Source organism: Ambystoma mexicanum, chromosome 9 (genome assembly GCF_040938575.1).
Source record: "Ambystoma mexicanum isolate Mex_15411 chromosome 9, UKY_AmexF1_1, whole genome shotgun sequence".
NCBI classification, from domain to species: Eukaryota; Metazoa; Chordata; class Amphibia; order Caudata; family Ambystomatidae; genus Ambystoma; species Ambystoma mexicanum.
In genome coordinates this window covers 1,453,008,379-1,453,021,291 of record NC_090931.1, presented here as the reverse complement: position 1 = coordinate 1,453,021,291, position 12,913 = coordinate 1,453,008,379, and positions in this window count along the sequence as shown.

The window sequence follows — 12,913 nt, the reverse complement described above, 5'->3', positions numbered from 1 at the left end:
TAGCGATTCTTGAAACAAGGCTTACTATGGATCAGAGAACCAACGTCACCATTGTAACTTCATGGACTTGCAAACTTGTTAAATCCATTGACCAATATTGTGATATTTGACGTGTGAACTGGGCACGAACCATAGCATGTAAATTATTAGTTTGGAGAGGAGCTGGACAATGTTTGAACATTTTATAAAATCGTCTGTGTTAAGATGTCCAGCACTCTCACCCCTCACTGTGTCTGCTGGTACACACTGCGAGGTGTTGGGATCCAGATAGCTATCTGTTTGCTTTGAAACTGTACAGAATAAAAGATACTTGTATATTTTCGACCCGTGATTTGCGTATTTCATTTTGTCGTACTTAGCCTCGAAATTTCTTTGGTCTTTCAGATAGCGCCCAAATAGGTACCCTCAAGATTGATGTCACCTCATTGAAAAGAAGATGCTGCTATTGGACCGGTTTCGGAGAGTGAGAAAAAGGGGGCCCCTTTGTATGAGACGCGACACCTCGACATCCGATCCCTGAATGGTGAGCACGTGGTTCGAGAGGGCATCTTGATGAGGGTCCCCATATCGTGGCAGGCTCTTTGCCGAAATCGCCAACCATGAGGATCCTTTGTAATCCGATCGGACCTTCTTTGCATTTTGTAATCAGGTGAGTGGTGTCCTGATTCCTAAGAATCCTGATATTTGGTTGTAGATTTGCACTCGCGAGTTAAAACAACACCAGGTAACACCAGTGATCTGACATGCCTGGGAAATTGTCTGCCTGTTTCAGGAGTTTATTCCGCAGAGACAGACAATCTTTGGAATATGGCTGACCGGCGCCACCTGAGGGTTTGCCGGCGTGTACTATGTACTGTAAATACACCCTTGGTAGAATAGTATTGAACGATATTTGGCACAGACAAACTAGACATGCTTCCAAATTTCAGTGGCCAGTTCATGGTAGTTTCGAAATTGCCCTTATAGAACATTTAGAGTCTATATTGTTAAAGAAAAAAGCTAGGCCTGCAGCAATAGTTGTAATTAAGAACTGGAGAAAGGAAGCTATGCCACAATTTAAGAGTAAAGAGAAACACACACGTCAACATATGTCTAACATATGTCTAACTCCAAAAAAGCATTATTGTGTGAGAAGTATGAATGGGGCTTTTCAACTTGGGGTACAGAAAATATATCCGTCTCAGGATTTTCATGCCTCAGACGAGCTAATCAATTAGCTTGTAAATGAGCGTAGGACTGTTGCCACTGAACCACCTCCCTATGTGACTCTCCCTGTATTTTTTACCTCTTCCCACTGTTGCACCTCCTCCCATTGTTGTTCCTGTTCCTCCCATTGTTGCTCCTCCTCCAGTTGTTGCTCCTCTTCCTGTTGTTGTTCCTCCTTCTGCATATCCGCCCTTATCGGCACTCGCTGTTCCCGTAATTCTGTCTTCACTACCTATTGTACAAGATTTATCCGAACTTTCTTTTCTAAGTGGTTCTGCTCCACTTGCAGTGATTGAAGGGGCGACTGCCGATCCAAAAGTAGTGACGCGTAGTACAGTATCAAAAGCTAGAAAAAGAGAATTGTATGCATGGGCTAAGAGATGTATAGAAGAAGGTGAAAAATTAGCTGCCTTAACTGCAATTTCTGACCAAGAAAGTATTCCTGAACAGAATATTTTGATAGAGGGGATGGGAATGCATTTGGCTGAAATGTGGAGTGATTTGATGGACATGGATATCCCACAAGGGTTGAGGGATTTGAATGTCTTAGCTTACTCAAGGGACACTGCAGAGAAAGTACATGAGCATGTTGAGTGGGTATTTGAGTGTAAGAGGGAGAGATCAGTTACAAAATGATGATATGGATGGTGATAGATTGGACGCTTAATATGTGCAGAAACAATTTCTTCCTTCTTGTAAACCAATGAGCGAAGAGATGCAAATTTGCACAAGAGAAGCGCTTAGATGGATTCGGATGTTTCAATTTCTCCCATTGAAGTATATAACAGTATGCTCTGGCAATGCAAAGGAAAGTGTTACAGATAATTGTAGAGTTCCTGCAGATTAGTGTATGAAGAAAAAGGTTTGTTGTCTCGCAGATTTGATGGTCATTTGTAGGAGAGCATTTTCGGCCGATACTGCTTTGACTACTTTGTCACTTGATTTAGCTTTGTTGCTTAACGAACATTCAGAATTGCCTACTTCTCAATTGCCAATGAGGGAAGTTCCTCCGACATTTGTTCCTAAAGTAGAAATTCCAGCAAATGTTGCAACAGGCGCAGCAGCCACCACTATTGAAGCACATTATGTCTCACTTTTTGTTCATGTCCCATCTTCTAGACAGGAAGTGAATACCATTAGACAGACGATTCCAGATATTAGGAAAAATCTAACAGGATTTTATAAAGAAATTTAATCTGTCAGTTTTCACGCTGGGTGATATAGAATTGTTGTTCCCTGTGATCCTACCTGCTGATTTATGAAAACTGATTACAACTGTAGATGATTTGGCAGGATTGGGTGACACATGGATTAACTTGGTCACAAATTATGACTTCCGATAGAGACTGCAAGGAAAATCTCAGTCTGAAGTATTGCCCATGGCTCAGTATTATGAAAATAGGGTCAACAATGAAAGAGAGAGGATAGAAAAGAAGAAGGGAGACTTGAAGACAAAAGAATTGTTGCAGCAAATAGTAAGAGGAACTAGTGGTGGGAATACACAGTTTAGAAGTTAGTTTGCACCACAAGTAATGCCCAAATGGGTCCTGTACACATGAACCAATGTGCCTATTGCAGACAAGAAGGTCATTGGCGAGCACAATGCCCGATCCTTCAGCAGCGATCGAATAACACGTATGGTACCATGGGTAGATGATCGAGAGGCCGTCCTGGGATAGGGGGTCCTGGTAGAAGTCAGTTAATTCAGAATCAACAATCATTTTCAAAAGATAGTCAACAGCATAGTGCTGATAATAGGAACATTTTTGATAATCCTTCGACCGTATATCTTTCTGAAGATCTTGCATTTGATGATGTTCTGTTCCGTTAGGACAGCCCGAAGCAGAGTCTGTAACCAGTACCTATTCCCGTCGACCAGAAAGGGCCTATGAAGAAATGAAGGTGGGGAATAGGAAACATCTACGTTTGATAGATACAGGAGCACAGATCATTTGCGGATTCCAGATATTCCACTGTCAGGGCAGAATAACATTTCTGTAGGGTTCTCTGGTACACCAGTGGTCAGTCTGGTCTCTCAGCCAGTACCGATTTCCCTGGGGCCATTCACCGATTCATGTCAATTTCTTTTGATGACGAATTGTGGTGAACATTTGTTGGGGTTGAATCTGTTGAAAGAATTGAATGCAGTCATTTATTGTTCTCCAGATGGAGTGCATTTGACGATTTCAACTCAGCAAACTTCTGTTTCACAATGTTTGACTAGGCCTTTACCGACTGAATTGGATAAAGTTCCAGCATGTTTATGGGCGGTTGATGATAATGACGTTGGTATTTTAAAAATTGAACCTGTTAAAATTATGTTGAAACCATGTATTAAATTACCACACATTCCACAATATAATATTTCAGTTGATGGTGAGCAAGCTTTAAAGAGTATAGTATCTGATTTTGTACATCGAGGAGTGATTGAGGAAATTGCAGGAAGTTTATGTAATAGTCCTATTGTACCGGTGATTCTTTTCTTTTTTATTATTGATTTGCATGCTATCAACAAGATTGTTGCTCCACAATTTCCAATTGTGCCTGATGTGACTACTATATTGACAATGATTCCAGCTTCAGCTACTCATTTTAGTGTGGTGGATCTAAAGTGCTTTCTTTAGTATTCCTGTACATGTTGACAGTAGATACTTGTTCGCGTTCACCCTAGGGGTCGCTCGTTTACATTCACTCGTGTGCCACAAGGGTACACTGAGAGTCCAAGCATTTACAGTAGAGCCTTGAAGGAGCAGCTCGATACACTTGAGTTGCCTTCCACTTGTACATTGTTGCAGTATGTTGATGATCTTCTTTTACCTGCGGACTCAGAATTTGCTTGCAAGGAGGGCAACATGTTTTTACTTATTTATTTAGCAGAATATGGGCATAAGGATTCATTGAAAAAGTTTCAATATTGTCGACAGGAGGTCGCCTATTTAGGCTATCTCCTGTCAAAGGAGGGGAGAAGACTGACACCTGAATGGATCAAAAGCATGTCTAGCATGTGTGTCCCAAATACACAGAAAGAGGTCAGAGCCTTGATAGGCATGGCTTCGTACTGTAGACAGTGGATCCCTAACTTCTCATTAATGATAAAAACCAATGTTGGCATTGACAAAGAAGGGCATTTCTTTGCCTTTACTGTGGAACTTGGATTGCCAGAAAGCTTTTGATCTGTTCAAGGCTGCGTTGTGCTCAGCACCGGTTTTGGGCACAGCAAATTATGACAAGGCTTTTGTTTTGTATGTGCATGAATGTGGTGGATGCGCTTTGGCTGTGTTAACACAGGAACATGGAGGGAAGAATAGAACGTGCAGTTATTTTTCCTCCACGCGTGACCCTGTTGCATGCACTCTGCTGAGATGTTTGAGAGCTGTTGCTGCTCCCGCTGCATCTGTAACACAAAGTGAGGGTATGGTTCTGGGTCACTCCTTAACCACTATGGTACCTCACTCTGTAGATGTTCTATAAATAGAACCCAAACGCAACATCTCACATCAGCACGATTAACAAGATATGAGCTGATTCTATTTGCACCGCATATCCAAATTAAGAGATGTTGTGCATTAAATCCGGCCAAACTATTGCCTCTTCCGCAAGAAATTGCTTGCAGTGACAGGATGTCACATGACTGCCTCTATACCACAGAGAAGGAAACTAAAGGTAGAATTGACGTAAGTGATACACCATTAAAAGATCTACAAGGGGAGCTGTTTTACGATGGCTCCTGCTTCAGACTTCAGGATGTTACATCCACTGCTGGCTATGCATTAAGCAGTATTGTGGAGACCAAAATGATTCCGCATAACTCCGCGCAGGACGCAGAGATTATTGCATTGACCCGAGCTTGTGAATTAGTGTGAATATATTTACAGACAGTCAGTATGCATTTGGGGTGGTTCACAACTTCGGTAGATTATGGGCAGAGAGAGGTTTCTTGACCTCACATGGAACTAAGATACAACATGGCACTTTGATAGTTCAGCTACTCTCAGCACTTGTGCTTCCGACTCAACTAGCAATAAGGAAGTGCGCAGCACACCAGAAAGTAACAGATGATGTGGGAAGAGGAAACACTTTTGCTAACAGGATAGCCAAACAGACTGCCACCAATTTGCATTCCGAAACGTATAGAACACAAAAAGTCACTAACACTAATATAATATATATATATATATGTATATATATATATTCAGTGAAAAAACTTTGTTAAAGGGACGTTATGGTTAAGATGCGCTACTAAAAACCTATGAAATTCAGTGAAAAAAACTTTGTTGAAGGGACGTTATGGTTAAGTTGCGCTACTAAAAACCTATGAAATTCAGTGAAAAAACTTTGTTAAAGGGACGTTATGGTTCCAAGTAAAACCGAAAAACCCTTGAAATTCACCAGTTATGGTAAGCTAAGCAACCATAACTCGCGCCACCACCGTGCACTGCTAAGACTAACACCCAGGACATCAAAGATGACATCATATAGCGCTAAGAACCGTGAGGTATCTAAGCGGTGCTTATTATTAACCACGGTGTGTGGTGCTCATTTATCGACCACGGAAGGATGAAAGGCTGAGTTTGGCCTTGCCGGGATTCAAACTTGCGTTAGCAAGCTGTGCACGGATGTCAAAGCGAGCGCTGTACTCGCTGTGCCACTTGACAGGCTACAGTGAAGTGGCACAGCGAGTAGAGCGCTTGACCGCCTATAGACCGGTTAAATTATTTCTATTAACCCACCCTGTGTCGTCTGCCTTTTTCAGAGCCCTCTAAACAACAGGGGATGAATTCGGCGGTGATAGTGCGCGGTAGAAAACATTATGCCACTTTCAACGAACAAGTTCAACTTGAGCGGTCTTTAATGCTACGCTATTGTAATTATATTTGGTATAAAATAATCTAAAGGGTTACTTACAGTACAAATGCAATTTCCATTGTCTACGAGTGGTGCAGTCCCAAAATACGACTCTGCGTGTGCCAACGATCTTTCGCATAGTGATATAATATATAAAAATGGTTTCGTTTCAGAAATTTCATCTTTATCTTCTCTTAAGTTTTAGCAACACTCCTTCAAGAGAAGTCTTTCATCACAATCTCTGTCTGTCAAGGTCAAAACACAATACAACCTTATAGTCCGCTTCGTGAGCCTCTCCGGGGCCTGAGAAAAAAATGGAAGCAGCTGACCTTCACTGTGAACGAGCATAAATTCTTACTTTGCAACATTCTGTGTAAAGCCATCTGTAGAAGTTGTGGAAGCAGCTGACCTTCACTGTGAACGAGCATAAATTCTTACTTTGCAACATTCTGTGTAAAGCCATCTGTAGAAGTTGGTTTTTGCACGCCATGTTTGTATATTGTTTGCGTGATATTAAAAAAAGTTTGTTTAAAGAACGTTATGGTTCTAAGTACAGCCGAAAGACCCCTGAAAATCTCAAGTTATGGTAAGCTTGGAAAAGTAACTGGCGCCACTACCGTGCACTGCTAAAACTAACACCCAGGACATCAAAGATGACATCACAAATGTCATTGATGAAATCACTGATGACATCACGAGTGTATGTACTTTTCATGGAATTTGTGTACTAGGGATTTTTATTATAATGTTTCGAAAAAAGTGTCAAGGATATTGCAATAAATATCTTACCGTTATTAGTGCTTTGAACGATGCATTGATATAAATAGCATTGTATTATGGGATTCTATCTAGTATACTGAGCTACTAATGGAGAAACATAGCATTGCGTGCAGAGTACAAGATGAAAGTATAATATGTGTAATGCTAATATGTTGAATAATGAAATAATAATTGTCCTGAAATGTTCGAAAAATCACAAAATGGGGTTGTTAAGAGGATGTTATTCGTATTGTGTGATTGCTTAGCTGTATGCAATGAGGGAATGGCACAGAGAGTAAAGTGGACGGCGTCCGCGGACACCGCGGCTGTTCGTGGACAGGGCGTGCTACATCCGGGTTTTTCCAGGAAATCCAACATGGAAAGAAGACTGTACGGATCAGCCAATCAGATGTCAAGGTTGTGGATTTGTGTTGAAAGATACTGTGTGTGGTGAAGATGGCAGAAGTGGAGAAAGTTAGGATGTTGGTGCTCGGAGATATGTTTGTGCATGGTTTACAGCAGTACGCTGAATGCAGGCATGTTGCAAAGAACTTCGATGTGAAAGGAGTGGAGGTGGTGTGGAGCAGTGTGCCTGATTGCAATGTACAGGGAATTGTACAAGTTTGGGAGGATATGGCCACGATGAAAAGTCCGCATGTGGTAGTTTTGCCCTATGGTGCTTTCCATTTGGGCAACGTCAGTGCCCCTACTTTGTTGGCTGATTTGGAACGCTTGGTTCAAGCAGTAATGAAGATCCTTCCAAATGCAAAAGTAATTTTTTCTGGATTAATACCTAGGGCAATATGGGACAATAGTTCAGTTTTTTGTCCTCAGCAAAATATTGCTAGGTGTGTCATCAACCGAGGCATGTGTGCCTTCATGCTTAGAGCTGGTATGTTCTTCTGTAACAATGAGAATATTGATGCCAGTAATGCTGATAATTTTAAAGAAGATGGCATTTCTTTATCTTTTACCGGAAATGCCTTTCTATTTTGGAATGTAAGGGTTGCTTTGGAGAAGGTTATGTGAAGATTTTAGGAGTAAAGTAAGAAAAAAAACAAGACAAAAAATACAAAATAACAGGTTGTCTGTCAAGCATCTGTAAAAAAAAAAAAACACGGCTCTTTTCAGAGCCAACTTCAAAGGGGAAATGGGGCACACTATTTAAATTTACATTCACCACGCTCAGATTTTCGATGTGTCCGCGGACATGGCGGTGATCCGCGGACATGAAAATCACTACGAGGGGGTTAGTATGTTCTATGTTACATGTATATGAAGTCAGGGATATTATGGTTAAGTTGTGCTACTAAAAACCTATGAAATTCAGTGAAAAAACTTTGTTAAAGGGACGTTATGGTTAAGTTGCGCTACTAAAAACCTATGAAATTCAGTGAAAAAACTTTGTTAAAAGGACGTTATGGCTCAAAGTAAAACCGAAAAACCCCTGAAATTCGCCAGTTATGGTAACATAAGCAACCATAACTCGCGCCACCGTGCACTGCTAACACTAACACCCAGGACATCAAAGATGACATCACAAATGTCATTGATGACATCACTGATGACATCACATGGCTGGCTCTCCCTTTTTATCCTTTACTGACATATCGAAGCCACATAGTTTTCTTCAGTAACTGTCAGGAAGTAAAAATTGAAAAGATACTATATTTGTAGACTTAGGGTCCAGTCACATCATATGAAACATATACATAGCGGAAGATACAGGCTTGAAAGAGAGCAATCCTTTATGTGCATGAAGATAATCATTATGGTTATCAGCACTTTCTCATAGTTTTATTTTTATTACTCTACCTTCCCTCTATATGCTCATATTTGTATACATTATACTCACTCTCCATAGAGTGAATGGGAACAAATTTTTGCTCGCGCCTACAGCCCAAACCGCTTGGTGGATTTCCACCAAATTTGGACCAGGAGCAGCGGCTTGGTCCCGAAAGCGTGCTTTTGGAAATTTGGTGAAAATCCGTATAGTAGTTTTTTTTAAAATGACCAAAAAGTAGGTAAAAAAAAATTAGTGATATCTGTGTTCGGTTTGCGGATACACTTCCCTGTTCGCTCCGCGGAAAGTGTCCTGATTGGCCAATCGTCTTGCGTGATGTTCGCGGACATGCAAAGTGTTCGCTGATTGGACGGCGTGGAGCGTGAAGCGCGTCAGATTTTTCAGTAGCGCCCGCCATCTTGGATTGCGGACGTCCCCGGACAGCGCGGTGAAACTTTGTTCAAAATGTGTATTTTGTAGAGTGTGTTGGTGTGTAGGAGTGTTTGGGGAGGGTGGGAGTGTATGAGATAGGATGAAAGTTGTGTTTTTTATGTGTTAGACGTTCTTTTTGTGTTCGATTTGTTTGCGGCCTGAAATGTTCTAAATAAACTGACTAGGGGGTGTTCTAAGGAGTCAATATGTGTCCGTTTTGTTCGCAAGCAAAGTGAAACTGTTCTAAGAACACTCGCGGTGTCCGGGGAGTGTTCGTAGGTGGTGTCCTGAGGACGCTGTCCGTATTGTTCTCTGTCAAGTTGAATGCGTTCTAAGAACACTGGCGGTGTCCTGAAATGTTCACAAATAAACAAAATGGGGGTGTTCTGAAGACGCTTCTAAGAACACTTGCGGTGTCCGGGGAGTGTTCGTAGGGGGTGTCCTGAGGACGCTGTCCGTATTGTTCTCTGTCAAGTTGAATGTGTACTAAGAACACTCGCGGTGTCCTGAAATGTTCGCAAATAAACAAAATGGGGGTGTTCTGAAGACGCTTCTAAGAACACTCGCGGTGTCCGGGGAGTGTTTGTAGGGGGTGTCCTGAGGACGCTGTCCGTATTGCTCTCTGTCAAGTTGAATGTGTCCTAAGAACACTCGCGGTGTACTGAAATGATCGCAAATAAACAAGATGGTGGTGTTCTGAAGAGGCTTCTAAGAACACTCGCGGTGTCCGGGGAGTGTTTGTAGGGGGTGTCCTGAGGACGCTGTCCGTATTGTTCTCTGTCAAGTTGAATGTGTCCTAAGAACAGTCGCGGTGTCCTGAAATGTTTGCAAATAAACAAAATGGGGGTGTTCTGAAGACGCTTCTAATAACACTCGCGGTGTCCGGGGAGTGTTCGTAGGGGGTGTCCTGAGGACGCTGTCCGTATTGTTCTCTGTCAAGTTGAATGTGTCCTAAGAACACTCGCGGTGTACTGAAATGTTAGCAAATAAACAAGATGGTGGTGTTCTGAAGAGGCTTCTAAGAACACTCGCGGTGTCCGGGGAGTGTTCGTAGGGGGTGTCCTAAGGACGCTGTCCGTATTGTTCTCTGTCAAGTTGAATGTGTCCTAAGAACACTCGCAGTGTCCTGAAATGTTCGCAAATAAACAAAATGGGGGTGTTCTGAAGACGCTTCTAATAACACTTGCGGTGTCCGGGGAGTGTTCGTAGGGGGTGTCCTGAGGACGCTGTCCGTATTGTTCTTTGTCAAGTTGAATGTGTCCTAAGAACACTCGCGGTGTCCTGAAATGTTTGCAAATAAACAAGATGGTGGTGTTCTGAAGACGCTTCTAAGAACACTCCCGGTGTCCTGGAATGTTCGTAGGGGGTGTCCTTAGGACGCTGTCCGTATTGTTCGTTGTTAAGTTGAAAGTGTTCTAAGAACTATCGCGTTGTTCTGAAATGTTCGTAGGGGGTGTCCTGAAAACGGTGTCCGTATTGTTCGCTGGCAAGTTCAAAGTGTTCTAAGAACACTCACATTGTTCGCGGACATTAAAAGTTTCCCATAGATCATAGTTGAAATGTTTGACTCTATGGATGTGATATGCTGCGGTGGTTGTTGCCAGGGCATAGAGTCTTGGGTGCATGGCCATTTGGCCATGCACCCAAGATTGTATGCCCTGTCAACAACCACCGCAGCATATCATATTCATATTTGCTTATAACTTTGGGTGAAAAACAAATGTATAAGGAACAAAGGTATTAGATACTCTGGATGTGATATGCTGCTATGGTTGTCCTTATTATTGTATACTTACTGTTTGGTCTAGTAATGGGAGTCCATGTTTTTCTTCTTCATTTCTGTGATAAAAGAAAATAGCATGTTAGTATTAGTATTTTGTAATGACTTATTACATTGTATAAGCAATATACTTTTATTTTTTTTCGACCCTCATATTTAGTAGAGTACAAATCAGAGTACTGTGCAATTTGCTCAGTTTCTGTATTTGTTGCTAAAATCATTGGGTCTGTGGGAGAAAAAAAAATCCATGTTGGATTAAAAAAAAACCCTTTTTCTGTTATGCTACAGTTTATTTGTTTGTTTGTTTTCAGTGTTCACTTGTTTCTGGCTAATGCTTTATACTTTGCTTTGTTGTATTTTTTGTGGAGCAGTAACAGATTCTTCATTTGTTTTGATATTATAAAATTTTGGAGCAGTTAGATACCAATTGGCGTATTCTAACTGTCTATGTTTTATATATATTTTAGTGGTTTTGATTTATCTATTTGGATATTGTTACATTTTGGGACAGTTAGATACCAATTGGCGTATTCTACCTGTGTATTTTTTGGTCTAATTTAGTGGTATTCATTTATCTGATTAGTTGTTGTAGAATCTTTGAGCAGTTAGATAGCTTTTGGAGTATTCTAACAGTTTATATTTGTTTAACACAAATTTATTTAAAGGTTTAAATACAGTTTATTTATCAAATTTTGGTTTTAAGAACATCAAATAAGCGTTTGTAAGATTTGCTGGTAATCTCTGCTTTAGAGTAATGGTACTATCATTACATTCAAACCATCCACATTTCTTTTTTATATATGCAGTGTAGTGCCCTGAATTGGTTGTGGCTCCTGCGTGGTAGATTATACCTATTGTTTTGAAGGTTTTCTTACCAAGTGATATTTGACCATGTGTGAATCCAGTCAGCTTGCAGTTGTTTTTGGTACCATCTGCATTGTAACGTAGAAGCATTAGTATTACGTATTTACTATGTGTTTGTATTACTAACGTGGAGTGATTATCTGAATTGCAGGCAGAGCATAATCTACCATGGTTTGCATTTTGTACAAGTTGCTGAAATGGAATGGATTCACAATTTGGTATTGATATATATATGAAGCGTTCATTGGGGATTTCTTCTTGTGTCACATTGTTGCAGAGAGTGCATGTATGTTTCCACATGTATGAAATCTGAAAGATTTCATTTATAGGTATGTTTTTGTTTTCCAGTACTTGTAGTAAGTACATTAGAAATTCTTGTGGATCTTCCTGTGAGTTTATAGTGAATTTCACCATTCCAGCACAGTAGTCCAATTGTCGTCTTATTCCAAAAACACTATATGTGTTGTCAGGATTGTTTGCTGCATTTCTGTGAAGTACTAACATTTGCAAACACAATGGGTCTGTACTGTGTGAGTAAATGTTGTCAACAATTGGTGGTAATTGAAATAGAATATTCATTGCTACATTTGCATAGCAACTTACACCAACTATATTTGAGAATTTAAATGGTCCAGGTAGTTCTGTATCTAACTGCTTTTTTTGGAGTTTGTCTTCCTTCTTTAAAGAAGTACCTGGTTTACTTTCTCTAATTGATTCTTTTTTGTTTGTGGTACTTGATGAAGTATTAGTTTCTTTTACTCTCTTTGGAGGATTTGCAGTGACGTCCTGTTGCATTTCTGTTTGATTTAGTTTTCTTTTACAACGTTTTAGTTTTTGTGGAACAGAATATGTGTTTAGATGGGGAGTGTATAGTGAGCGAAGTCTATTATATTCTAAAATGCAAGGAATATCAGTGTTTACTTTACTTGCATCAAAGTTGATTAGAAATAGACCGTCAAGTGTACGTAAGCGTGATAGTGCTACGTAGCTCATGCCTTCTTTAAAGACTGTGTTACCAATATCTATCATTGCTTTGTCTAGGGTAAGACCTTGTGATTTATGAATCGTGACTGCGTATGCAAGAGTTAGAGAAAATTGTTCTCTGCGTACATACATATCTTTGAAGAGAAGGAATCTAGCTGTTGAGCGTCCTATCCGTTTTACTTCTGAAAGTTTGTCAAAGAGTATATTGACAAACTGAATTTTGTTGTCACGTGGGTATGTTTGAAAGCCAACAACTGTAC